General features: G+C 32.4%; 1 protein-coding gene across 3 annotated transcripts in view; it reads right to left on the bottom strand.

The window, feature by feature from the left end:
• Positions 1-26532, bottom strand: part of osy (ABC transporter oskyddad) — a 283517-nt gene extending 256985 nt beyond the window's left edge. For 2 of the 3 annotated variants that reach the window (XM_075358389.1, XM_075358396.1), the window contains exon 1: positions 26287-26532. The gene's annotated coding sequence lies outside the window, so the exon portion shown is untranslated. The remainder of the gene's footprint in view (positions 1-26286) is intronic. The other variant, XM_075358404.1, reaches the window with a different exon arrangement.
• Between the last annotated feature and the right edge of the window lie 884 nt (positions 26533-27416).

Below are 27416 nucleotides of genomic sequence, written 5' to 3' on the forward strand. Positions count from 1 at the left end.
GATGTGCGCGCTTATATCCCAACGCCGATGAGATGTTTCAAACGCCAACGTTTTGGTCATATCTCCGACAGAGAGACAAATCGTGAGGAGATTTGTGGGTGTGGTCAAACAATCCATGAAGGTGAACCCTGTAAGGTCAGGGTTTTTATGTGTGAATTGCGGAGGACAACATTCAGCAAGATCTAGAAGTTGTCCTCCTTTCAAGAAAGAAATCGTGATATAAAAGACTAAAGTTCTCAGAAAAATTAGTTATCGTGAAGCGGAGAAAATAGTTAACGCACAAACGCCGGGAAAAAAAAACATTTGCGCAAACAGCTGCGCCTAGCACAAATACATCTTCGCCACAAGTAAATGAAAGTTTAATAAATCAATTAACACCAGTTCTAACTACAGTTTTAGACAAATATATAGAAAGGAAATTTGCTATACTTAAACCAGTGCCGTCGACTAGTAGTCAGCAGTCAAACGTCATCGCTAAATCAAATAAACCATCGACCGTCACAAATACAAGGGATTACTGAGGAAATTTAACGTAACGATAAGAAGCAGTCCAAAGCTGATAATACAGGAACATCGAGTTTATCAAAAATCACATGTCCTCTGGAACCTCTACATCTCCCACAAGGGGATCAAACACCGAAAGTACAGAGGGCGCAGAAGAGTAATACCTCTGTTGTAATCAATTCAGAGAGAATGGAAACGACACAAGGTGGGACGGTGCCGCTGATAGTTCATGCACCTTCAACCAGATTGCCGAAACCAGCAAATCCCGGTCTTACACAGGGCGCAACTCTGCCCAACCCTGACACTATGTTACTCTCAGGTGAAGAGAGTAACTGCGGTTTTGTGGGATCACAAACTGACCCAAGTTGTACTACAACTAAACTAAAAAAGAAAGGACGGCTGAAAGGTAAGCCACGCTTATAAAAGAAATGGAGAATACAATACAATGGAATATTAACGGTTGTGTCTCACACCTGTCTGAGCTTAAACTACATAAATGAGCACAACCCTATATGCGTGTGTCTTCAAGAAACACACTTTAAGCCAGAACATGATTTCCATTTACGTGGATATGATGTAATACGTACAGATGTTGTATCTGTATCTGATCGGCGGTCAAGTGGTGGTGTTGCCACTCTTTTACGTTCGCATCTGCCTTTTCGACGATTACAACTAAATACTGCGTTAAAAGCTGTCACTATACGTTTATTATCTCCGGCTGAAGTCTCCGTCTGTAACATATATCTATCAAGACGGCAACTGGAACATTGATAATCTGCAAAACTTATACGACCAATTCCCTGGACTGATAATTCTGGTAGGGGATTTCAATGCGCATAACCCGCTTTGGGGTTTACAAAGATTGGAACGCAGAGGGTGCAACGTCGAAGAATTTAAATCGAACACCGAGCTAATACTGTTAAACAAAGGTACAGGAATATTTTTTAACATACGAAACGGTGAAACTTCGGCAATAGATTTGTCATTTTGGAGTCCAGTATTGTCGCTTTCCTTTTGGAACGTTGACGAACACCTTCATGGAAGCGACCACTTTCCAATTATAATTAAAACAAATCTACTGCAAAAAGCACCAAAGTTTATTCGACGATAATGTCTTAAACGTGTCGATTGGACTGGCTACAAAAACAACGTCGTTATGCCAAGTTATACTGAAAACATCAATGAAGACATAAAAATAACAACGCGGGCAATTTTAAATTCAGCGGAGGAAAACATTCCTAAAACCACCGCAACTTCGATGAAACCCAGTGTATCGTGGTGGAGCGTCGAAATAAATATAGCAATCAGTAAGAAAAAGAAAGCATTCAATCGATTCAAGAAACGTCCTAGCCCGGAGAATTTAATATCTTTTAAAAAACATCGTTCCTACGCCAGACGCACCATATTATGCATATGTATCTTCCATCGATAGCAAAACATCTGCTACGCAAGTATGGAAGAAGGTTAAAGCTATAGCTGGCCGGTCCGATAGCCGTTCATTAAACGAGCTCTAACAAGCCGGTGTCGTCATAATCGATCAACAAGCTGTAGTTGAATTGTTGGCCGATCAGTTTGAAACTTTGAGTATCAATATAAATCATCACATCGATTTCATTAGCATCTCAAGAGAGCAAGCAGTACTAAACTTTGTAACGGAAAACGACGTTTTTTATAACGTACCGTTTTCATTCGTCGAATTAAATCTGGTACTAAGCAAGAAGGGGAAACAGAGCACATTGATGTGAATCCCGGGACGCTCCGGTATTGCTGGAAACGAGGCTGCGGATGAAGCAGCTCGAGTGGCTGAGGATGAAGCAGTTCGAGTGGCTGCTGACGCGCCTGAACCTGAGGAAATTCTCATCAGACCTGGCGATGTTAAGTGTCACGTGTTTGCCTGTGTCAGATGTGAATGGCACAGAGTTTGGAAAGGGTTAACAACGAAAGTTAAAGCCGTGAAAGACTCTCCCAGCAAGTGGACCACTCCATTTACGATCAAAAGGAGGGAACAGGTTGTCATAACAAAGTTGCGAATAGGACATACAAACCTAACGTCGAATTATATGTTGACTGGTAGCAATCAACCGGTTTGTGAGGAGTGTCAGCAACCGTTAACAGCCAAACACTTGTTGGAAGATTGCATCGTACATGGGGATCTGCGTCGTCAATTTAAAATAGAAGGAAGAGTAAAGAAAATTTTGAGAAACGAAGAATGTGCTATTAGACTTGCTGCATTTTCTTTATGCAGTCGGTCTCGTCTACTGTATTTAAATTTAATTTTCGAAGGCATGTCTTCGAAATATATTCTATGTCCAGAGTGGATATTTAGATATACCTTTTCTTTTGTTTTATTTCTTGTTATGAACTGAGTGGGACCTTTTACATCCCATGGTTGTGTGGGCTTTCATAAGCGACTAAATGATTATATGTATAATCTTTGTTATTTTATACTTTTAACTATGTGTTATAGTTTATTCGTAGTTTTTGTTTTAGGAATTAACAAGGGCAATGACCTTGGTAGTCGAAGCCCAATAACTCAAAGAAAAAAAAAGTAATAATAACCAGAAATATCAGAAAAAAATGGTGCCTATGTATCTCGGATAGCAACAAATATCCGACAGAGAATCTGATTTACCTCAAAAAAGTAAAAAGCGAAGAAGGAGATTCTAAGTTAATAAATCTGACTAGTTTGCTGAAAAAAATAGAAAGCGACGAGAAATGGGCTAATAAGCCGTACTAATGAAGATGGAAAACGGCATTATGATAACAATAAGGAAACTCAAAAGATGAAAGCAAGATGTCACTGCAAGAGTAGAAACTTGGACGTAATGACATGTGCTTCCGTAATTGAAGATGACAGAAAAAATATTTTTGAAAGGTGTTCAAAAACTTCGATTTGGGAGAATAGGAAATATATATAAATGGTGTTGTCATCTGTGTTCCGACAAGGCGACCAAGGGACCGAAAAGAGGTGAACAATTCAAGACGATTTCAATGTCTTTTCTATCACTTAAGAATTGGTGATGAGGAGAAGAGTGTGCAAAAGCATGTTCTTGAACACCCTTTACCTTGGGAGATGGGCTGTGCGTAACTGGAAAACCGATATGAAAAACGACCGCAAACCCAGTCAGTAAGGAGATAAGAGAAGACAATCAGATACGAGACCATTTGAAGAAAGAAATAAATAAATTCCATACCATTACCTGTTATGTAATCGCACTACTGTAGAACTTCTTCCAAGAAATACTTTCTTCCTGAATGGTCATCTAATAATAATCTTTATAAGTTTTATGTGAAAGACTGGTGCGAATCGCATGAATCATTGCGTATAACTGTCTTTAACAAAGTATTAAGTGTTAAAAATATTGAACTCTTCCGGCCAAAAAAGGATGGGGGTGAAAAATGTGCTACTTACAAGGTGGATACTGTATCTGAACAATATCATCAATTACATATTGCTAAAAAACTGGAAGAAAAAAAGAAAAGCAGAAACATAAAAATAATGAAAATGTGTTCTGACCGTTGATTTGTAAGCAGTTCTAATCTCTCCTAAATCTAACATGAGCACGTTGTACTATAAGACAAAATTTCAAATTCACATTTTGTGTTTTTTTAAATTTAATAAATAATGAAGGTTTCTGTTTCTTATGGAATGAGACGGAAGGTGGTATAAAAGTGGAGGAGTTTGCATCCATTTGGCCTTATTTTTTAACTGAAAAATTATCACCGGGTGCAACTGAAAAAGACAGAAAAATAATCCTGGTTGTTTTATCAAAACCGAAACGTTACTATATCAAATGCCTTGCTCAATGTTGCCATCACACACAATAGAACAAAATTATCTTGAAGTCAGCACATTCAGATGGAAGCGGAAAGCCATATATTATGATCTTAAGCATAACTTCTTTAAAAGTTTTGATGATATCATGGCATACAATAGTATTCGGCTTGGTAAAACTCTGATATGGACACCACATGACTTCCTTGTATGACAATTAAATTACATATACACATTTAAAAAAAATGTAAAGTACATAAAATTTTATTTCATTAATAATTTACTGTTTTCTAATTTAACATAAATATTTTTTTTTACAATCAGTGGTTAATAATTATTAATAAATCAAACATGAACTATATTTATTCAATTAACATTATTTTAATTGGTATACATTAACCGTAAAATATTAACTTTTAACATCATTTTGTGTATATGTTAATGATAAAATTAAATAGGACGATGAAATGCATCGAACGAGTAGTGCAATAGATCTTTACTCGACGAGAGAAGAAGACCAAGGAAAGAATAAAAGTGAGGATAATGAATATAAAGAGAGAGAAAATTTGAAAACTAGAGAACAAGTACATAAATTAAGACCAGAAGAATTATATAAAACAAAAGAGCGATTAAATGGTTGGCAACAAAAACCAAATAAACGAAATGATTATCAACTTCGATTTAGGGAAAATATTGTCCGACAATACCTGAGGAGTAATGAACTAAAAGAAAAGAATTTTTTGCAATTTATTAAAGATCGGGCATGTATGCCTCAGTATATATGTTGTTCTTGAGAGGGACTATTTTTCAATCACACGGTAGTTTACTTTAATTTAGATAAAATTAGACAGAAATTGCAAAATAATTAAATAAAATTAAACAGAAATTTAAACTAGAAAATAATATGATTCTAGAATATAGTTTTCAATTAATATTAAATAATCAGATGTTTCACCAACTCTATTACATACGAGTATATACATATGTAATAATGCCTAGTAAATTACATATACACATTTTTAATGTACATAAAATTTTATTTCACTAATAACTTCTGATTTCTTTTCTTATTTTTTTTTCTTATCATTGTTAAATTGTTAAATAATTATTTATTGTAAACCGTTTTCTACAATCACGGGTTAGTAATCTACACAATAAGACTTTAAATGTTCGTTTGTCAAAACTTTTCTTTTTTTGTGAGCGAAAAACGACTACGCGTTATCATAGCCCGGATTTTTTTTTTAATAATGTTTAAAATCTTAAATCTCCGAAAGTTCTTCACCGATTGTTTTAAAATTTTGACACAACGTTGCATTCGTGTTTTTATATACCTAAGATGTCACACCTGTGACAGGTAAAAACATGTTTTTTTTTTAAAACAGCGCTATCTGTTGGGACGTAAAAGCAACACACGCTATACTAAATATTTTACGGTACCATTTCAATGTTTTCGATATATGTGTTCGCTATAGACTAAAAAACTACTGGACCGATTTACGCGCGGGGAAAAAGGGAAAAATCGGAATAGGGAAAGAGGGAAAAATCAAAAAGATAGAAGAGAAGAAGGTAAAAAGGGAAGAAGGGGAAAAGGAAATGGAAAGGGAAAAATAGAAAAAAAGAAAAGGGGAAAGCGAAAAAGAGTAGGAGGAATCGGTAATAAGGGAAAGAGAAATTGGATAAGGAAAGGGAAAGGGGATGAAGAGTGGGAAAGGAGGAAAAGGAAAGGGAATATGATAAAAATGAAAATGGGAAAAGGAAAATGGAGGAAAGGTAAGGGATAGGGGAAAAGGGAGAAAGGATAAAAGGGAAAGGTTAAATTTTTTGAAGTTTCGTAATGAACTTGTACATTTTGTTAATGTTTTATCAAACTTTCAATTGTGTTCATTTAATATGTACGTATACTCAAATTTAGTAATAACGAAGTAATGCCGGGTCTGCTAGTTATTAGTAAATCAACATATTTAATTTTAAAAAAAGAAACAAGTTAAATAAAATAAATAGAAAAAGTTAAAAAAATAAAAAAGGAGATGAAGTCTGATTCGAACCGATGTGTCTTCCCCTTATAAATCCAAATATTTCATTAATTAAAATTTTATTTGGTTATAACTCTGGAAACAATGAAAATAAGTGCCACTTATGATGTATCGTTGAAAAGCTCTCAAGGAGGGCTGGCTTATTACTGCGATTAAGCAAACGTCCGAAATTCAAATTTTTTTGGACGGTTTTTCAAGGTTTTTTGGACACTTTTGATCCAGTCTATTGGAATGAAAAGGGAAGGTGCACAACTAGATGTTACAACAGTCCTAAATCCAAAATTTCAACATACTAAGGCTAACCGTTTTTGAGCTATGTGAGATCCTTTTAAATTTGAAAACCCAAATTTTTCGCGATCACAATACTTTCTTTACTTCGTACAAAGAAGTAAAAAGAGGTGACCCTAAAGTGACCGATCTCCGTGCATTACAGTACACACCAGTTTGTGACATCTATTACAAACTGAGATTGAGTGATGAAGATCTATTCTACAAGTTAATTTCACCAACTGATTATCGTGGTTATTATGACAGTTTACCTCATGTATAGTGTTTTCAGTTTTGTTTATTACTTTTGCTCTTACGATATGTTCTTTTATACTTTTTAGTTTTTATGACAGTTTATTTACCCCATGTTTATTTTTTTAATTTGTTCATTATTTTTATGTTTTTTATATTTTTATACTGTAATTTTATACTGTAATTTGTCGTTTTGTAATTAAGTTTCATTATTAATAAAATGGCTAATAAGTTAAGTAGAGTATTTGTCTTTTCCACTGAAAAATCTGCTAACCCCCTATTAGCAATAATTATTTCAAAAATAAAAAAAGCTAACTCCCTTTTTCCAATAAAATTCAAAAATAGGTCATTAATTTTCTAAAATTTTTCATTGTACAGTTAAAGATACATATAAATTAATATAAAACAGAAATTTAAAAAAAAAAAAAAGTTTTCATTTTTTTATTCAGTTTTTTGGCTCTACTGTAAAGTTTCTCAAAACGGAGTTAGCTGGTTAACACTCTTACCTGATGATATGCAGATTATAATTGTAATACAGAGATTATAACTACACAAAAAAATAAAATAACATTATTTTGCACAGTAATATTACGTGAAAATATCAGTAAACCGTGAAAAATGTTATTACAATGTAATTTGAATACGTTGTCCTATTATTTAGTAAACCAATTAAAGCTTTGAAGTAAAGCGTAAAAGTAAATTAAATATATGTATCATTTAATCTATAATAAATGTATTAATAAATTTAATCTATAAACACTGTATTAGTTCAGGTTTTACTAAAAATGTTGTTTTCAAGTAACCTTTAAGAAATCGATATACAAAACAAGGAACTAAAATAGTGGGGAATTTCCTTCAAAAACAGTGTAATCAAGGATATCAAGTCCTAGACGGTAACATCGTGTTGTACACTTCATGCAAGAATCTACAAGTTATGGATCAGAGGGAAAAAACCTGTAATGATACAGGAGAATAACCTACTTAATTACGGTAATCTGACTCACCGAATTTCCCTACAAATTCATTCTCATATATTCTGCAGTCACATCTACGATGTATAACATTACGCCAAGACGTTGAAAGGAATGCCAATATATGATTTCATATTTCTTAGTATCGCGATGAAGATGTTAGCATGAAAAACATAGTAATTTAAAACTTCATGTAGTTCAAAGACCTCAGTTAAGATATATAAACTAAACTATTCATAAACATAGTTTTAAGTTTAAAACCACGTATCCTTTAATCTAGATTTTAATGTAATTATATTATTTATACATAAAGTTAAATTGTTAATGATGAAATTTAAAAAACTATTTTTTGTGTACTAAAACGTGTACATACTTCTACCATTAGTTGCGAAAGTATACAATAGTTCGATTACTCTGTTAAAAGTAGAAATCAGATATTTAACGAAGAAAATTAGTTTTATAAAGTGTGTAATTCTACTTTTTACGCTGTTATTACTAATGAAGGAAATAACATCAGATATTATTAGATCTACTTCAATGTTACATTCAGAGATCAGACGTCATAAAAATGAATTATTAACATTAATATCATTTTCTATTACCTCTAGTGATACATTGAAGCGAAAAGATGTACTGCTCTGTTTCCCATGTATTAGTTTTGGAAAAAAATCAATGTACGGACCACTGCGGGGTTTCTAGACAGGGAGCATTTAAATCCTATGTTACCATGTCATGAAAATTCATTATATCATAAAAAAAAGTTATGTCGAATGGAAAACTTTCGAATCAAAAATTAAGAAGTTGGTTTTATAGACGATCAACAAAAGAAGAAATTTTATAAGAAAAAGACAAATGGAGGCTTATTTTGAAAGTTATTTTGGATGCCAATCTGTACTGCGTAAAAAATAATTACGCTTTGAGAGGAACTTGTGAAAAAATTGGTCATTCCGAATGTGGAAAATTTCTGAATACATCAGAATTAATTAGTTATGTTACGATCCTATTATTGCGCAACATATTGAAAGTCATAAAAAAATCAAGTTAATTAATTCTCTCCTAATTATTATATTATAATTATATTATAATTAATATAGTTGCTTCTAAAATTAGACAGCATATTATTTCAAATATTCAAAAAAAAGCAAAATATTTTTCTACATTATTTGATAGCACACCTGACACTTCTCACCAGAAACAGATGACGCAAATTTTGCGCTATGTTAACATTAATCCCGATACGAATAAATGTAGCACTGAAGAAACCTTCATAAACTTTATTATGACACATGAAAACTGGCGAAGCACTTGCGAATTATATCGAAAACAAATTAACATTAGACGGATTAAATATTAGAAATATAAGAGGACAATCATATGATAATGGAACGAATATGACAGGTAAATATAAATACAAGCCAGGATATTACGTTTAAACAGTATGGTGAGGTACCTTAACACCTCACAACCTTAATTTAATAGGTGTTCATGCTGCACAAACATCTATCCAAATGAAATCATGTTTTGAAAATTCAACACTTGTTTAAGGTTTTTAACAAATTATACTATTGGATGGGATCTTTAAAGGAAAAATTATCTGTTCGTCTTAAAGGTTTACGTGACACGAGGTGGACTGCGAAAACTAACGCGGTTAAAGCTTTACGAAATCAAATGCCTTTAATAATAGAACTTTTTAATGAAATGTGTGATGGTCAAAGACAAGTTACAGTAGACTGTAAGAAATGCTCGAATGTTGCTAAAATTATTAACAAAATTTAAATTTGTTGCACTATTAATATTTTGGAATACAATATTAGGAAAGATAAAGTAAATTTACATTTACAAGAAAGAAAAACCACAGTCGAAAATGCTACGAAAATGATAAATGCTCAAAAAATGAAATTCAACAGTACCGAAGTGATTTTTTTCGATTCGATTCACAATTCAGTAAAACGTTTAGCCGAAACAACAAATATTGAAACTTACATTCCAGAAAAGAGACGGCGCAAAACAAAAACAATGCCTGGTGAGAAAGCTATTGATGATTCGATTGCCATGAATGAAAATGTATTACTAAAAAAAGAAATGTGTGAAGTTTTAGATATAAGAGTAATACTGATCAAGTCAATGATAGATATACCGCTTTGCAATAGGTCGCAAACGACTTCAGTTTTTTAAATGGACACGCTTTAAAAACCATCCCGCTAGGTGATCTTAAACGATGTGCAACAGACCTTTTATTTTTTCCTGTTTAGCCTCCGGGAATCACCGTCAGTTATTACTTCAGAGAATGAATGAGTGTAGTATGAATGAATGTATAAGTGTAGTCTTGTACAGTCTCAGGTCAACGATTTCTGAGACTTCTGGCTTTCTGAGACGATTTCTGCCTTTTCTAGGATTTGAACATTGGAACTCCCTACTTCGAAATCAGCTGATTTGCAAAGACGCGTTCGCCACTAGACCAACCCGGTGGGCATGTGCAACAGATCTAGCATTGAAATGCTAGGTCATCATGCTTAGTCACCATCTAAGTTCTGCTAACTTAGATGCACCACAATTTGTATGTGAAATTGAGAGTTTCAAATATCAAGCCGTGGACGTTTTTGAAAATTTAGGGGATATGGCTGCTTTTCAAATCTTCCAAAACAATTACCAATTCTCATTGCAAAACACGTATCCAAATCTAGACATAGCAATAAGGATTTTCCTAACAATGCCTGTAACAACAGTTTCCGGCGAACGTTCGTTTAGCAAATTCAAAATTGTAAAATCGTACCTTCATTCTTCTGTTGGACAAGAGCGATTAACAAACATTTCATTAACAAACATCAATTGAAAAAGATGTTGACCAAACAATAAACTATTACAATATAATAGATGTGTTTCAAAATTAAAAAACGAGAAAAATTACTTAATAAAATATGCTGAACTATTTTATGTTTTTACTATATTATTTTAACATATATCTATGTTTTGAATTTCTTTTATTTTGACATTGAATATGAATAAAGATTTGTTCTTATTTAGGTTATAGCTTATTTATTCATACAAATACCTTGACAAATACATTATTGTATATACAGGCAACTTATTTTAAAGAGGTTAATAGTATTTAATATTTTGCATTTAGTAAAATTTAACTTGTTATATTAAAATTTTTAATTTTTTTTGACATTATTGGGTTACGTGGAGGAGCAAGTTAGATATTTGCCACAGGCGCTTCACACCCTCGTTACGGCACTGGTTAATTATCTTCTAAAGTTCAACTATCTTAACACTTCTAGAATTCAAAATATAACTATTTTGAATTCTAGAAGTTAGTTATAACTCATCATTTCCATTTTGCTGAGTTTTAAGCCCTTCAATGTCTTTATGCCTTTTTCTTGACTTGATTTTATATTCCACCCTCATTATTTTTCTACCTCTTTCTCTAGTCGTATTTTATATATATATATATATATATATATATATATATATATATATATATATATCTAGTCTCTTGGAAAAATTTTATAGAATTTCCTGTCATATTTGTGCTCCTTCTCCAAATTAAATTTCTTCTCTCATAGAAAATTATAGTTAATTTTTATTTTTGGTTTGCAAGAATTCGTCATTTGCGAAACTTGTAAATAATGTATATACTTATAAAATAACATGTCGCGAGTCATTTATAATCAACGCCAAAAAAATTACTGAAAATAATATATTGATGAAAATTTGTATACACGTCGTTCTTCTTACGGTGTAATAACACACAAAGAAAGGATTTTTTGAAAATCCAATTTAAAGGGTTAAAATGGAATAACAATAAAATTTACTGTTTTTTTTTCTCGGTAGTAAATGTAGATATCAACTTAATCTTGGGTGAGTGTAACCTTCATGTGGATATCTAAAAACCATTTTCTAAACATTCTGAATTTCGACCTGGAAAGGGATGAAGAAACGTAAAAGAATTTCGAACAATGATTGTAAATTTTCTATAGTTCTAATTATACTAAGCGAGATTATTTAGTGGATTTCGGCTAGCAAATACTCTTCAGATAAATATCTTCCTTTCTTTTCCCTGTTTAGCCTCCGGTAATTACCTTTCAGATAATACTTCAGAGGATGATATGTATGAGTGTAAATGAAGTGTAGTCTTGTACAGTCTCAGTTCGACCATTCCTGAGATGTATGGTTAGTTGAAATCCAACCACCAAAGAAGAACACCGGTATCTACGATCTAGTATTCAAATCCGTGTAAAAAAACTGACTTTATTAGGACTTGAACGCTGGAACTCTCGACTTCCAAATCAGCTGATTTGGGAAGACGGGTTCACCACTAGACCAACCTGTGGGTTTCAGATAAATATCCAAAAATAATTTTCGGTATATAAATAATTTAACTGAATTTTGATTATTTAAAGGTGCGACACGACTGGCTCTGCATCTGCTTCCGGTTACTTAACGAAAAAAATAATAACCGCAACTGGAAACGCAAGTAACCATATAGAGCAGGCGAAGCCGCGACGTGGATGCTAGTAAAATATAAATTTAATACTTACACACACACACACACACACACACACACACACACACACACACACACACACACACACACACACACAGAGAGAGAGAGTGAGAGAGAGAGAGAGATATGGGTTATTAAATTTCTGTACTACAAAATCTTCAAGGAAACGTTACACAATCAGATGACAATTCCTTAAGAGTAGGGAGAAATAATAAAAGAAAAAAAAACGAGAAATAATTTCATAGAAAAATAAATTTTAAACTAAAATTATAGTGCTTCCATTTTATTAAAAAAGGTAACAAAAAAAATAATTTTATATTTATTTCGAAGTAAATATTTTTATCTGTTGTGAAAGGTTATTAAGATTAGTGAAAATATATCTTGCAATGAATTTTTACCAAATAAAACCAAAACCAAATAATGTATTACTTTAGGAATTCTTATTAACAAATTATGTTGTTACGTTGAAATAAACACGCAATAGTTTTTAAGAGATTTTTTTACCACTAACTCTATTGCAACTTTTTTTTAAATTATTACCTCTGTAATAATATTGTTATAAAATGAAACATGAACAACTTTATTATCCGATGTAACTACATCGGATAATAAAGTTGTCATCTTTGAATCGCTCAACTTAGATTTTTTTTACATCAGGAGCCATCTTATATGTTACTGTTTCTATAATTTTTTTTTTTGTTTTTTAAGCACGAGTGCAACTAATTTGTGAATCAGATGCGATAAGGAAGATGCTCTGACAAGATATTAATTATTCCATACCGAGAGAAATGACGTAAAATTTACTTCTGATAAAACAGCCAGCCATTCCTGCGATTTCTTCTCACGTGGAATACCGTTTGTTATCATATTAGTCAGCCACATTCAAAAAATGAAAACCGAACTCTTATATTACAATGGAAAGGCGTTTTGTAACTATTTTACTCCTTTACTCCACCTCAGTAGAATACTTAACGGGCAAATAATCAACCACTGCCGAAGACGTTCAGAATAGTAGAGCGAAACAAACTTAAACCTAACAGTGCTGATAATATAAAGTATTCTCGAGAACACAGATAACTTTCATGAGATATTATAAATGAATGACTTTCTTTCAAGTTTAAATTAACTCCTTTCAAGTTAAAAATCCCCTTCAAAGAAAACACACGTCCAAATTACAATGTTTAGACAGGCTATTGTGTACGAATTCATACTTTTAAATCAAATTTATATTTAAATTTATTTAAATTCATTTGTGCGGTCATTATAGAAAAACCAAATAATTACTTTATTTCATTAAAAACTTTCTGAACTCTTTCCATATTTTTTTGTTGTTATTACTGAATTATTATTCATCGTAAAAAAAAATTACAATGAGAGGTTAATAATCATTAATAAATCAATATATTTAAATTAAAAAAAAGTAGATGAAGTCTGATTTGAACCGATGTGCCTTCCCCTAAGATCCAAATATATCATTAATTAAAATTATTTAGTTATAACTATGGAACAAGTGAAGATAAGATAACACATGATACCTCGTTGAAGAGCTGTCAATGAGGGCTTATTACTGCCCTGCTTATTAATTTTTTTTATTTTGGGCGTTTTTGGACACAGGTCGATTGCAATCAAAAGGGGAGGAACACAACTAGATGTTACAACATCCTAAATCCAAAATTTCAAAATCCTATGGTTAATCGTTTTTGAGTAATGCGAGATACATATAGACGTACAGATGTCACGCAGAAACTACTCGAAATGGGTTCAGGAATGATCAAAATAGATATTTCCGATGAAATCTGGAAACCGAGATTTATTGCGATCACAATACTTCCTTTACTTCGTACAAGAAAGTAAAGAATTAATCTGTATTAAAAAAAATCCAACTATCGAGATAAAGGAAAATTATTTTTCAACATGCTGAACAGAAGGGTAAATAGAGACACGGAATAATGCATTAATTTTTGTAGCAGAATTCGGCGAAAATTTAATAACGCAAAATATTAGAACGAATATACGGCCGAAAATAAATATCATAAAATATTTTTATAAAAATTTAGTTTTGGTGACGATTCAAAAAAAAGAGTAGAAAATATGTAAGATTAAAAAATTAAATTAACTTTACGCTACCAGCAAAACGATAAATGATAAAAATCGCCATATCTAATTTTATATTTTGAAGCTAAACATACTTATTTAGAAAGATATTTAAATCAACTGAAAAGAATCGATCATTTGCTTTGTAATTTAATAACACATACCAGAAAACAACTACGCAACTAAAACGTTAATGAATTCATAATCGACATCCTGCTTGAATTTTAAATTAATAAAGAGGATAATCACAATAAGCGGCGAATATGAAACGTTCCAATTTGCCTGACATACAAGACTGCATTTTTTAAAACAGCTCATATTTTTATATAATATGTAATACAAATACGTAATCAATTTATCACAAAATTTAAATTAGAATTCGAATCTTTCTTCTTTATCATTTTACTTCTTTTTTTATTCCCAATTTTTGTTTTTATTTCTTTACTGGCTAAAAAAAACTAAGCAGATTGATAAAGAAGAAAAATTACGCAAATTTTAATTGAAATTTTGTTGTAAATGGATTACTAAAAAAAAAAAAAAACATTATTCTAGACTTACATTTTGATAAGATACTTTTGTAGGAGTAAAGCTGAAAAAAACCAAAATCCAAGGAATTTCGTGATGGAGAAAGTTATTCCTTTGACTCATTGCAACGGGGGCACGTTGATGCATTGTAATATTTAAGTATCCACTGGCAGCAACAGCACCTCTAAATTTATACACACCTCTTCCTACATCCTACGCCATGTGCTCATGTAGATTGAGTGCCGAGCTGCTTGGAGGAAGGTCGTTTTGTTCATTTTTGGGTTTATGAGTGTGGAAAGTAATATTTTTCATCGCGATTATTTTTGGATTCACGGTAAGTCGATTTGACTGTTGTACTGATATACTTTTTTTTAAATTAGCTATAGGTTTAAACTATTAGGTGTTCTATCAATGCAAATCATCGATCGAATTGCTATGACGACACTAAGGGCAAGTTGATACAGAACGAAAGGGGCATGTTGATGCGGTGTATCAAGTTACCCCATGATTGTAACACATTTCGTTTTATTTCATTTAAAATCCGTCGTGGTCCATACATACACAAGAGAAGCAAACAGGAGAAATACACCACACGAAGCGTTCGAAAATGCTGCTAAGGAAGTTGCAAAAGGCGTGTCTCTCGGGGAAATGCAGCTAAAATATTTACAATAGATTTCAATACACTGAGAAGATTCATGAAGAAACCCTCTGATTCCCGGAAGATAGGATATGCTACGCCAAGACTCGTTTTTACAGCAGACAAAAAAACGTTAACTTCATATATTTTATAATGTTCCTATATTTATTATGGATCATCACCTAAAAGTATTCGTATGTTGGCTTACGAATATGCAGTTGCACATAATCTGCATAATAATATGCATAACGCAAATAATTAAGATTGGAATGAATGCAGAAGTGCCGCAAGGGTCGATCATTGGCCCGCTCTTGTGGTTTATCGCTTAATGGGCTGCTGCGGTTAGGTTTTCTAGACGGTGTGTCGCCAATTGGTTTTGCGGATGATCTCTCCCTGGTCATTACGGCTAAAACGGAGGAGGAAGTTATGGCCCGGGGGAATGAGGCGGTGAAGATGGTTCACGATTGGTTACGGAAGCGACAGCTACATTTAGCGTTGGAGAAAACGGAGTTGGTATTAATGACTGGAAGACAACGGCTCCGGAGGATTAATTTGTCAGTAGAAGGCACGGAGTTTGTAACTGCACCCAGGGCTAAATACCTGGGAGTAACGCTAGATGACAAGCGTTATTTTCTGCCGCATGTAGTGAAAGCGGCGATGAAGGGCAGTAAGATTGTGGGGTGATTAACAGATTGTTGAGTAGGATGGGTGGGCCTAGCATAGCGAAGAGGAGATTATTACCTTCGGTGGCTAGGTCCGTTGTCTCGTACGCCATTTCAGCCTGGAGAAGAGCGTAAGATAAGAAGATTGTGAGAACGAGACTGCTCTCTTTGCAGAGGCCCTTGGCAATTGGGGTGGCACGGTCGTACCGAACTGTTTTGACGGAAGCAATTTTAGTAATAGCGGCCATGCCACCTTTAAATCTGATAGCGGAGGAGGTAGTTGAGAGATCGGCGGGTGTGCCAAAAGGTCAAGCTAAGCGAGATACGCTGATGAAGTGGCAGCACCGTTGGGAAACGGCGCAGATAGGGAGCTGGACGAGAAGGCTGATTCCTCAGATCAAACTATGGCTGGGCAGAAGGTATGGCGAGTTAACCTATGAGATGACGCAGTTCCTGTCCGGTCATGGCTGCTTCAACAAGTATCTGTGGGACAGAAAGAGGAGGAGTTCGGATGGGTGCCTCTACTGCGGAGAGAGTGATACAGTGGAGCACACAGTGTTCAAACCATGTGTCAGATAGGTGATGGAGAGGAGAGAGGTAGAGCATGTTGGTGTGATCACTCCAGATAACGTGGTGGAAACGATATTGTTTAATGGGCGGAATTGGGACGCCATTAGTAATATGGTTATCCGTATAATGAGAGCTAAGGTTAAAGAGAAGATGGAAGATGAGAAGGACGACAGGGGGGCGTCGAAAACGGAGATTTGGGGTTTCTAGATTAGAGATTGGATGGCTAGCTCTTTTCAGGAGGCGTGGGATGCGAGGTGTCTCACGGCCGATGAGTGAAAGGGGATTTGTTAGGGGTTAAAATGAAAAGACCAGAGTCCCGGGTGACGGGTCCTCTAGAGGGCCCTCCACTTAGAGGCAAGGCATAAAGAAAGACCAGAGTCTCGGGTGGAGGTCCTTCTGGGACGTCCGCTTAGCGGCAAGGCATTAGAAAAGACCCAGTCTCAGCCGAACGGGTGGTACCCCATGCTGGGAACGGCATAGCCGGGTCCAACATGATCACTCGAGAGGTTAGAGGCAAAGGCACCCTTGGGATTGAGTCGTGCTTCGCCGGTCAAGGTCCGGTCCCAAGGGGAAGGAGATGAAAAACAAATTGCAAATAATGTCACTTTTCCTGAAAACTGGGGTGTCAGCAATATGGCGTCTAAGGACTGGTTCACGGGTTACATCTATCGTCAACGCAATCTGTCTCCGAGAGAAGCTGAAGGAACAAGTTTAGCACGAATATCAAGTTTTAATAAATACAGTGTAAAGAAACTTTTCACCAATTTGAAATCCGTGATAAGTCGTTTTGAAATAAAATAACAATATCTGGAACGTCGACGGAACTGGCATAACCACAGTACATCGAGCAAATAAAGTGGTTGCTTAAAAAGGAAAAAATGTTTGGTAGAGAAACATCTGCGGAAAGGGGAAAAACTGTTACAGTGGTTTTCGCAGGGAATGCAGTCGGAAACATTGTACCACCTCTCTTAATTTTTTCTAAGGTCACCTCAAAAACCATTTTATTGTAAATGGACCTGCAGGTTGTATTGCAGCCGCTTATCCATCAGGGTTGGTGACAGCAGTTCTGTTTTTACAATACATGAAACACTTCGTTTCTCATGTTCGCTGTACGAAAGAGGTTCCTTGTCTTCTGTTGCTAGACAATCACGTGTCTCACTTTTCAATTTCTGTCATTGAATTTTGTAAAGAGAACGGTGTAATACTGTTATCCTCCCCGTCTCACACTACAAACAGACTTCACCCTTTAGACAAAACTGTTTTTGGGTCATTTAAGAAACTTTTTGTGCAGTTGCTGACAAATGGATGACAATGAACCCAGGAAAAACAATGACGATATACGATCTACCTGGCTTAGTAAAGGTTTCTCTTCCAAAGGAAGGCAATCCATCAAATCTAATGGCAGGTTCAGTTTCACAGAAATTTGGCCATTAAATGAAAATATATTTAGCAAAGAAAACTTTCTTTGCTCAGCTGATACCGACAGAGAAAACTGCATAGGGAGTAATTATGGAAAAGATGTGTTGTCAACGCCAACAAAAAACGGTTCATCTGAAGAAGGGACGTCCACGTCGACAAGGAACGAGACGTCTGCAAATGATCGCTGCAGCTTGAACGAGACATCTGCCGTTAGACCTATTGTAACACCAGAAGAAATTCGTCCTTATCCGAAAGCGATTCCAAGAACACGAACAAACCGGGCTAAAAGGAAAATGAAATCAAGCATCCTCACAGACACTCCTGTAAAGAAAGAAATTTGCGCTCAGCAAGAGGTAAGACAGAAAACGTCACCAGAAGACATAGTTTAAAGCGTAAATTAAATTTAGGCCAATCAGATAAAATGGAAACACAGAAAACAAGGAAAACAAAATCAGCTAAAGACAGCAGTTCAGATGTGGATGATGAAGACTGCTTGTGTATAATTTTTTTACGTCCATTTAATAAATCAAAACCTGAATGCGAATGGGTGCAATGTATACATTGTAAGAAGTGGGCTCAATCTGCCTGTGTCAATTACGACATAACATTTTATCAGTGTATTCACTGTAATTCAGACAATGAAATGTCAGAAAATGAATAAATTAGGAGTTTTAATTATCACATTTTATTCTTTCAAATTTTTAATTATTATTGAGCAAGATCAATTCTGCACTAATTGAATCAATTCAATTGCATTATTTTTTTCACTTTATAATTATTGTTTGCAACATTTTAATTTGAACATTGTAAATATTAAAAAATTTAATTAACTAAATTTTCACATATTTTCTTGGATATTTTATTGTTTTAATTTCCTTTACCAATTAATTTAATAATGTATCAACATGACCCCTCTATGTATCACAGCCACAACTTGCCCCATGCAACTATGTATCAACTTGCCCTAGGCGGGAGTACACTGATTCACTGTACACATCATACAAACATTTTTTTTGTGTTCGGTAGGTTATTAAGAGCCTAGCAAATAATTATCGATGTATTTATAATGGTTTAGGTTTACATTTAGTCATAAGTTTGATTTAATAGAAATATTTTTAAAAAATATGAAAAATTAAAATCATAAAATATCAACTAGCCTCGCCCTCCACAACCTACAATATGGGATTGTGTTTTCGCATAAATATTTTTACCGTTTTTTACGATGTATAAAACCTATGTTTTTTACGATGTAATATCTGAGCCTATAATGAACTTCTTTTCAAACGGAAAAAAACTTCTGATTAAATAACCATTTGAATTCAACGGCCGTAGCTAAAAAAGGAAATTAATGCAAATCTTGATCTGACCCTAACAAATAAATAAAGTTCAAGAAGGATAAGTTCAAATGATTTTAAATTCAAATCAAAATTTAGTCGAGAAAACTAAAAGCTTGGTGCAGCGTAACTGATTAAAATTCTAACATATCTTACTTTCTAAACGAACTTAAAAATTCCACCATTTAACTTTTAAAGACAGCTAAACAGACATATAGATATTTAAAAAAAACGGGGAGACAATTTTACGGCCTGCCTGCCAGCTTTCTTAATAGAGTAAATAATGTCATAATTTGTTGTGGTTATGTCTACAATATCAAGATCAACGATTTTTCATGTACACCATTCTCAAACATTAACAAAAAGTATTTTAAAATGTCGCAAAATTTCTCCAGTGTACAGTGAAAATTGTTCTATCTTTATAAAAATTAGACTTTATTAAAATGAAAATTACGATAAAAGTTTGTCAAACGAACAGCTGATAAGACACAACAATGTTGAAAAAATATATACATATACTTCGCATTACCATTTACTTATTCCAGTAATTTTTCCAAACATAGTAACATGAAAAACACAATACGAGTACATTCTCTACTTTTAAAACTACTAGGTAGGAAGAACTAGGTATTACAGGTTTGGCTATTTTTAGTAACCAGCTTAAAATCGCTGGAAATGGCTTAAACATTGGATCATTTTGGAAAAAAAAAATTATTTTATAAGTAATAGATTATTTTAAATTATAAAAACAGAAGATTTATAATTTATTTAAGATAAATAAAAATTAACGATCAATATAAGGCGCCTAACTATTTCATAACGTACAACCAGTTTAAAATAATTTTTAGACAGAATATCATTACAACTAATTAGTAGATTATCTTAACAGGATACAATTAAGTTTACCTTCCTTACACTACCATAAATACTGTTGGGAGGTAAATAGATCTGGTTGCAGATGAAGTAATTACTGAAATCAATGTTACATGAAGTTATTTCCTTTGATGTAAAAATAATTAGCGGCACAGAATATTAGATAACAGTTAACATGAAATGTGGCTCTTTTCAACCTCAGTTATAAGAATACAAGCTTAAATCGTGAATAACGATACGTAATATTCAATTGGGATCTAATAGTCAAACATCAGCAATATTTGACAAAAAATTTCATAGTCCATTATGTTAATGTCTTGTTGAAAGTTTTTGCCACAAATTATCAGATAATCTATCAACTTGTCGATCGTATAAATGACTAAAAGTATGAGTAATTTATGGATAATAGTAATGAAAAAAATGTTTTCTTGTATTATATCACTTGGTCGATTACTTAACTGTGACTTATAATAAAAAACTATTTCCCCAAGGACTTTTCACACTTGTAGGCCAACCGCATATAAAATACATGTAACTGGGAGGGAGGGGAATTTGATCATTCATAATCGCAGTCTAAATTTAATGAGCAACTACAATGTAACAATACTAGCAACTGGATTCTTTCCAGCAGAAAAGCAACATATATTTCCACTACTTCAAATCAATTAAGTATGCAACCGGTTTACATAAAAAGAAAGGTCGATTGAAATAACACATCACTTTGTGTTTTTTTAGGGTTTAAAAAGTTGTACGTGTTAGAACGAATGATAAAAATTAACATTAAGAAATAGATATTGTTATGCGTTGTTCAGGAAAGCATAAATTATTAACATAAAGAATTCTAAAAGTGAAACAGTGTATATATCCGGGAAGCGTGCTAACAAAAGTCTGGAAAAATTAATTAAAAAATAATTTTTAAAAATAAATACGAATAATATTACAAAAATTCTAACAAGCCAACAGGTAGATTTTATTTATTATCAATACGACTATTTATAATACAAACATAAAATATTTTAAAAAATCAATACATTACATATAATCTATAAATTATATAAATCCCCGAATTCCTTGAAATGTTACAAATCATACGTAACGTATTACGTATCGTCCAGTACAATCACCAGTAGTTAGTGACGTTTCTAAATTCCACAACACGAAAAGAGCTACTGTAATGATTCGATACCTTTTGCTACGCATAAACAAACAAAAAGATTATTATAGATAATACGGAACGAAAAGAACCCCAAAAAAACTTATTTTATGGGAGTTTAAATATTGTACTTGTATCGCTAATAAAAAAAAAGTAATAAAATCACAGGAGAATAATTCGCAACAACATCATATAAAGATAAAAAAAGGAACTACGCTCTAAAAAAACATATACACATAAAAGATTCCACTGGTGTAATGAATTATTTTAAACAAAACAATAAGCAGCAGATTTCTTGTTTTATTTCAATAAATAGATGTTTTTGTTTTTTTTCATGTTTTACTTGCAAATTTTTAAAATGAACTTAGCAAATTTAATAAAATATTTCTCAGCCTTAAAAATTATCCTCATAAAAGGGACGGGAACAGATTGCTATTAACATTACATAACTCTTACAATAAATCTGGAAAACTATACAACAAACTACGAACAGACTTTTATTGTATTTACTTTTTTATCCCTGGGCGCACAACGAAGTATCGTTATCACCACTTGAATATGATATTCATATAGTAAACATATAATTATTAAAGAGAAACGATTAAAAATTAATTTAAAAACTAAACTACAATAATATAAAAACAAAGCGAAGATGGGAATAGCCCATAACGTAAGTTAAGAACGAAATAAAACCAGATTGAATACAATATTAAAAAAGTAACTTAAAAGAACAAAATTACCATCTGGCAATACACCAAATTGTACAACTACAAAAGAAAAAATGGATCATCAAATCAAAAGAAAGATCATATAAATCTTTATCGTCTGTTAAAGACGAATACATCAAATTTTTTAATTAAGATGCACGACCTTTACTGATGATACGGCCTGTATATACTGATAATTATTTAAAATAGCGTAAGGCTATTTTATTCTTATTCATCTATAACAATGCTAAAGCATTTGTTATAGATGAATAAGATGCGTTAATATGAGTTAATAACAATGCTTCTAAACCAGCTGATCATGACAATCATGGTTAGATTCTTTACAAGTGGATATTGTATTTGTGTGCAACTAAATAATATGTATCGTGTAAAATTACGTCAACTGATGAATTTGCTAGAATTAATCCTGTTAACGACCCTGTTTCGAATAAAGATAAGAATCCAATTTATCAAATTATTTGGATGTTCAACTTTTATTGTGGCTATTCATCAAAAGATTTTAATTCCTGTGGGCACTGCAATAATTACTTTTGCTGAAGTAATATATTTGTGAATTCTTAACAAATTGCAAAAAAGTAATTTCTCGGTTGTAACCCACCGTATTGTTTACTGGTTTTTTCTTCAGCCTTCGCTAATTGAACCGATTTACATTTTTTTATGTTTTGCAGAGGAAGTTGATGTGGTATCCCTTTAGAAATATAAGTAAATTAAATGGAAAGCTTCGGATAACAAATTAATCCATATCCCCCAGATACCCTAGGTTACAACCAGTAAAACTTTTTCATGTCGTTTCTGCTCATTCCTTTTATCTATTTTTGTTAAGAACCAAGTTTTTCTCCTTTGTGTTTCTTGAGAACACACTTTTTTCATACAGCCCGGTATTTTTAGATAAACATAAAACTAAAAACTGTAAAATAAATTTAAAAAGTAACAATAAAACCTAATTCTGTAAAATCAACTTCTTGAAATCTGCGACAAACTTACTAAATATTATTTCCACTTTCTTTTTTTTAAGTCAAAAGTGTCCTGTATACAATTATTAATGATCGTAATATCAACAAATATGTGTTTATAAACAAAACTTTATAAACAAAATACGGGAAAATGAAGAAATCCTAGAAAAATGCCCAATCCACAAAAAAGGAGCAAAAACAAACCCGGATAATTACAGAGGGATGAACTTCTTAGATTGCACGTATAAAGTATTATCTAAAATAATCTATAACAGAATAAAAGACCAAATAGAAAATGAATTAGGGGAATACCAAGGAGGATTTAGACCCGGAAGAAGCTGCCCGGAACAGATGCTAAACATAAAACTCATAATCGATCATTAAAAATCGAGTGACAAACTGGTAATATCCTTATAGATTTTAAAAAGGCAAATGACTGCATATATAAGGAATCTCTATTAAAAATACTAAGAACTTTGGTCTGCATCCTAAACTAATTAAAATGATCTTTTAAACACACAACTGATCTTTTAATGGTCTTTTAATGAACTTTAAAACACACAACGTCAAAGGTTAAATTCAGACGAGATATATCAGATGCATTTGAAGTAAAAACGGGATTGAGACAGGGAGATGAATTACCCCCATTATTATTTAACTGCGCACTAGAATAAAAATTGGAACAAAAATTTAAGTAAACTGCCTGGGTTTCGCAGACGATCTGCCCTCCTCTCAAACAACATAAAAAAACGTAATACCCAAATAAAAACACTAGAACAACTTGCTGAAAAAATAGGTTTGAAAATATCATACGAAAAAACTAAAATTATAGTCAGGGATCCACTACGCATTAATCACGTAAACATAAAAGGAAACAAAGTGGAGCTAGTGGGAAGTTTAAATACCTACGAGATACCGTAACACATAACATAAATGAGAAAATAAACTGGCAAGAAAGAACTGAGAAACTTAAAAAATCATTAATAACCAACCAAAAAATATACGATAAAAAATGCCTATCGACAAAACTAAAATCAGACATTACCAAACACTAATTCTTCCAGAAATACAATACGCCAGCGAGACTCTCTTCGGACGATACAAAACTAGAGAAGTAGAGAGGATCGAAAAGATAGAAAGGGGAATAGACAGAAAATACATAAAAAAAGAAAAATATAGGACAGTGGAGGATAATCCCAAATGAAGAAGTATATATAACCCCACTAACAAATTTCTTCAGGAAAAAAATAATTTTATTCTTGGGGCACTTATTTAGAGCGGAAAACACCAGAATTGCAAACCAAATAATTAACTTACACTGAGAAAGAACAACAAAACCGAAATGGATAAAGAAGTCCGAAAAGATATGGAAGAGTTGAGAATCTCCAAAGAAGATCTAATCACAAAATCTGGAAAATACGACAAACTAATTAAAGCTAATATGATAACATTTGAACCTAAAATTAAAAAGAAATCAAACAGGGTATATTCAGACAAGGACAGGCGCCAAAGTTCAGAACGCCTCAAAAAGATGTGGGCAAAAAGAAAAGAAGCAAGAATAAAACAACTCACACGATTCGGAAATGAGAAGAACCGATTACAAAAGGGACTGGCCCAGAAATTGAACTAAAGTGATCCTATGAGGTCGTAAAAGCAACAAACAAAAAAAAAACTTTGCCCGAATAACTTTTCCGTAAGAATAATGTACACATTATTACGTTGCTAAACACAGCAACTTTAACGAGCAGAAAGTGAATGTGTTAAGTTAAAATACAAGTAATACTCTTCTAAATGCTTTACTTACTGCAAAATATATTTATTTATTTCAATCGATCAATTATATTCAGTAAATTCACAAAAAAAAAAAATCAATAACGTAATAAAAAGATGTATATATGTTTGACATAAAACAACTTACTAATTACAACAGATAACGACACTGTCTTTATGTATATATGTATATACACGAGTATATTTGGCAAACGTATAAACACAATCAAAATAAGAACTATTCAACTGATTTTATAAGGGAATAAAATAACTGTCTGTGATGCAATTTCTTTCACGCTAAATAAAGAAACAGCTGACAAAGTAATAATATAAACAACCTGAAAAATTATATTTATTTAACAACAACAACGGCTACCGCTTAATCGCCGTCAACTTCCATGCTTATATGAAAACTGCATTTTTTCTTTTGTTTTCTTTTTAATTTGCTTTCAAGTGTGCTTTTACAGAATATTAAAATAAAAAATCGAAAATAAAAATTTTCGGTTTTTATTTTTAAAAGGTAAAAAAACAGATAATGAAAAAAAATAAACCGATACTATAATATTAAAATAAAAAACAATATGAAACTAATAAAATTGAGGTTAATTTTTTAATATCAAAATATGAACGAATTTTAGTTATAAATACAGAAATGAAACCCATTTTTTCAGATTCTTAATTTATAAAACTGAAAAAAATTATATTTTAGAGTTTAAAAAATTCTATCGACTTAACGTAAAATTTATGCAATAAATTTGACATTTCAATAATATGGTAAATTTAATATTTCAGTAATTCTAAATTGTAATTAAAATTAATATATTTATATCGACTGTGAACATATAACGAGAATGAAGTGTAAATATATTAAAACAAGTATAATTTTTGTGTAAAATCTTGTTAGTCTACAGCAATTATGAACTTTCAGGGAGTAAATCCGTAAGTATCACAAATGCATCTGTACTAGCGTAACGGAAAACAGCTACAAAACAAATAAAAACCGAAATGTCATGTAAGTATAATTCCGTTAAAAATTCCAAACCGATCGCAAAGCATTTTATGTAAATAATGTGATTTGAAAGGTAGAGAAACACGTTTAAATATTTTAAGAAATATCAGTAAATTGATTCGGTGATTAAAATTAAAATTATACGGATTAAAGGAGCCGGTAAAATTCCTCGGCCAGTTTTCTAATGTGAGATAATTATTTAAATAATACATATAAATAATTAAACAGATATAAAAACTTTGATACTTACGCTATGATTTGAAGTTTTTTTATTAGAAAATTAAATCACACTTCAAAAATCTAAATGGTAAAAAGATTTACGTCGAGACTCGATAGTGCGTGTACATACGACACAACTTACCAAAGAATCTAATAGAATAGCGATTTTTAATCAGCGTCACCGTATAAACACAACACATCGGCACGATCTCGGCTCGATTGTGTTCAACAATAAACTGCCTAGCACGATATCCCCCACTCCACGTATATTAACTCACAACCTATCACGGGTAGTAACTTATACAAGCTCTATTCTTGTAATGTGGAAATAAACATAACTTGTCGGCCAAAGAGGGGATGTAATTTCTTATAAAATTAAATATCCGTTATAGCTTAAGAGCAACAACGTCATTAAAGAACCACACCGAATGGGAATTCCTGAGTTCTCATCTCTGTTACTCTGCATGAAAATAAAAATTTTACCCAAAAAATAACGTAACAAAAAAAAATTATAAACATTAAAAACTAGAAATAACAGCAAAAACAGCTATAAAATATAAAACTGCATTATAAGTAGAAACGTTAGCATCATCTGCACATTTCCAACTACATAATAAAACGACAAATTATTTATTTATGTTTATCAAAACTATAAAACAAATAAACCGTGAAAATAAAATAAATATTATATTAGCCGACTTAAAAAAAAGAAGTTTTTCGACTGGATCCTTACGTTTTTTTTTTATTATTATTTATGCTTAAGCCGCCTTATCTTCACCGTCTGGACTGATTCCAATCTATTATTTAATTTATAGAAGTTGATCTGCTCGCAGAATAACAGTTTTCCAGACAACTAGGAAAAACATTTTTTTTCTAGACAGTTACATAGTTTACTGAAGATTTCATTACTTTTTACTTTTTTGTCGTCACGATAACTTATTGAATTAAAATAGTAGCATGTAAATCAAAACCTGGTATCATTCTTAAATTTAAAGTATTTTCACTCAAAAATTTAAGAAACGTTAAAAAAATAATAATAAGTAGAGATTCTTTCTAGAAAGTCTCCGCGAGTCGTTAACAATAATAATTTCTTTATATTCATTTCATTAAACACCCAAGTTTCTTGTCTTTGTGTTTCTTACGAAGTTTTAAATACGTCTT

The sequence above is a fragment of the Lycorma delicatula genome, chromosome 1 (assembly GCF_047948215.1).
Source record: "Lycorma delicatula isolate Av1 chromosome 1, ASM4794821v1, whole genome shotgun sequence".
Classification (NCBI taxonomy): domain Eukaryota; kingdom Metazoa; phylum Arthropoda; class Insecta; order Hemiptera; family Fulgoridae; genus Lycorma; species Lycorma delicatula.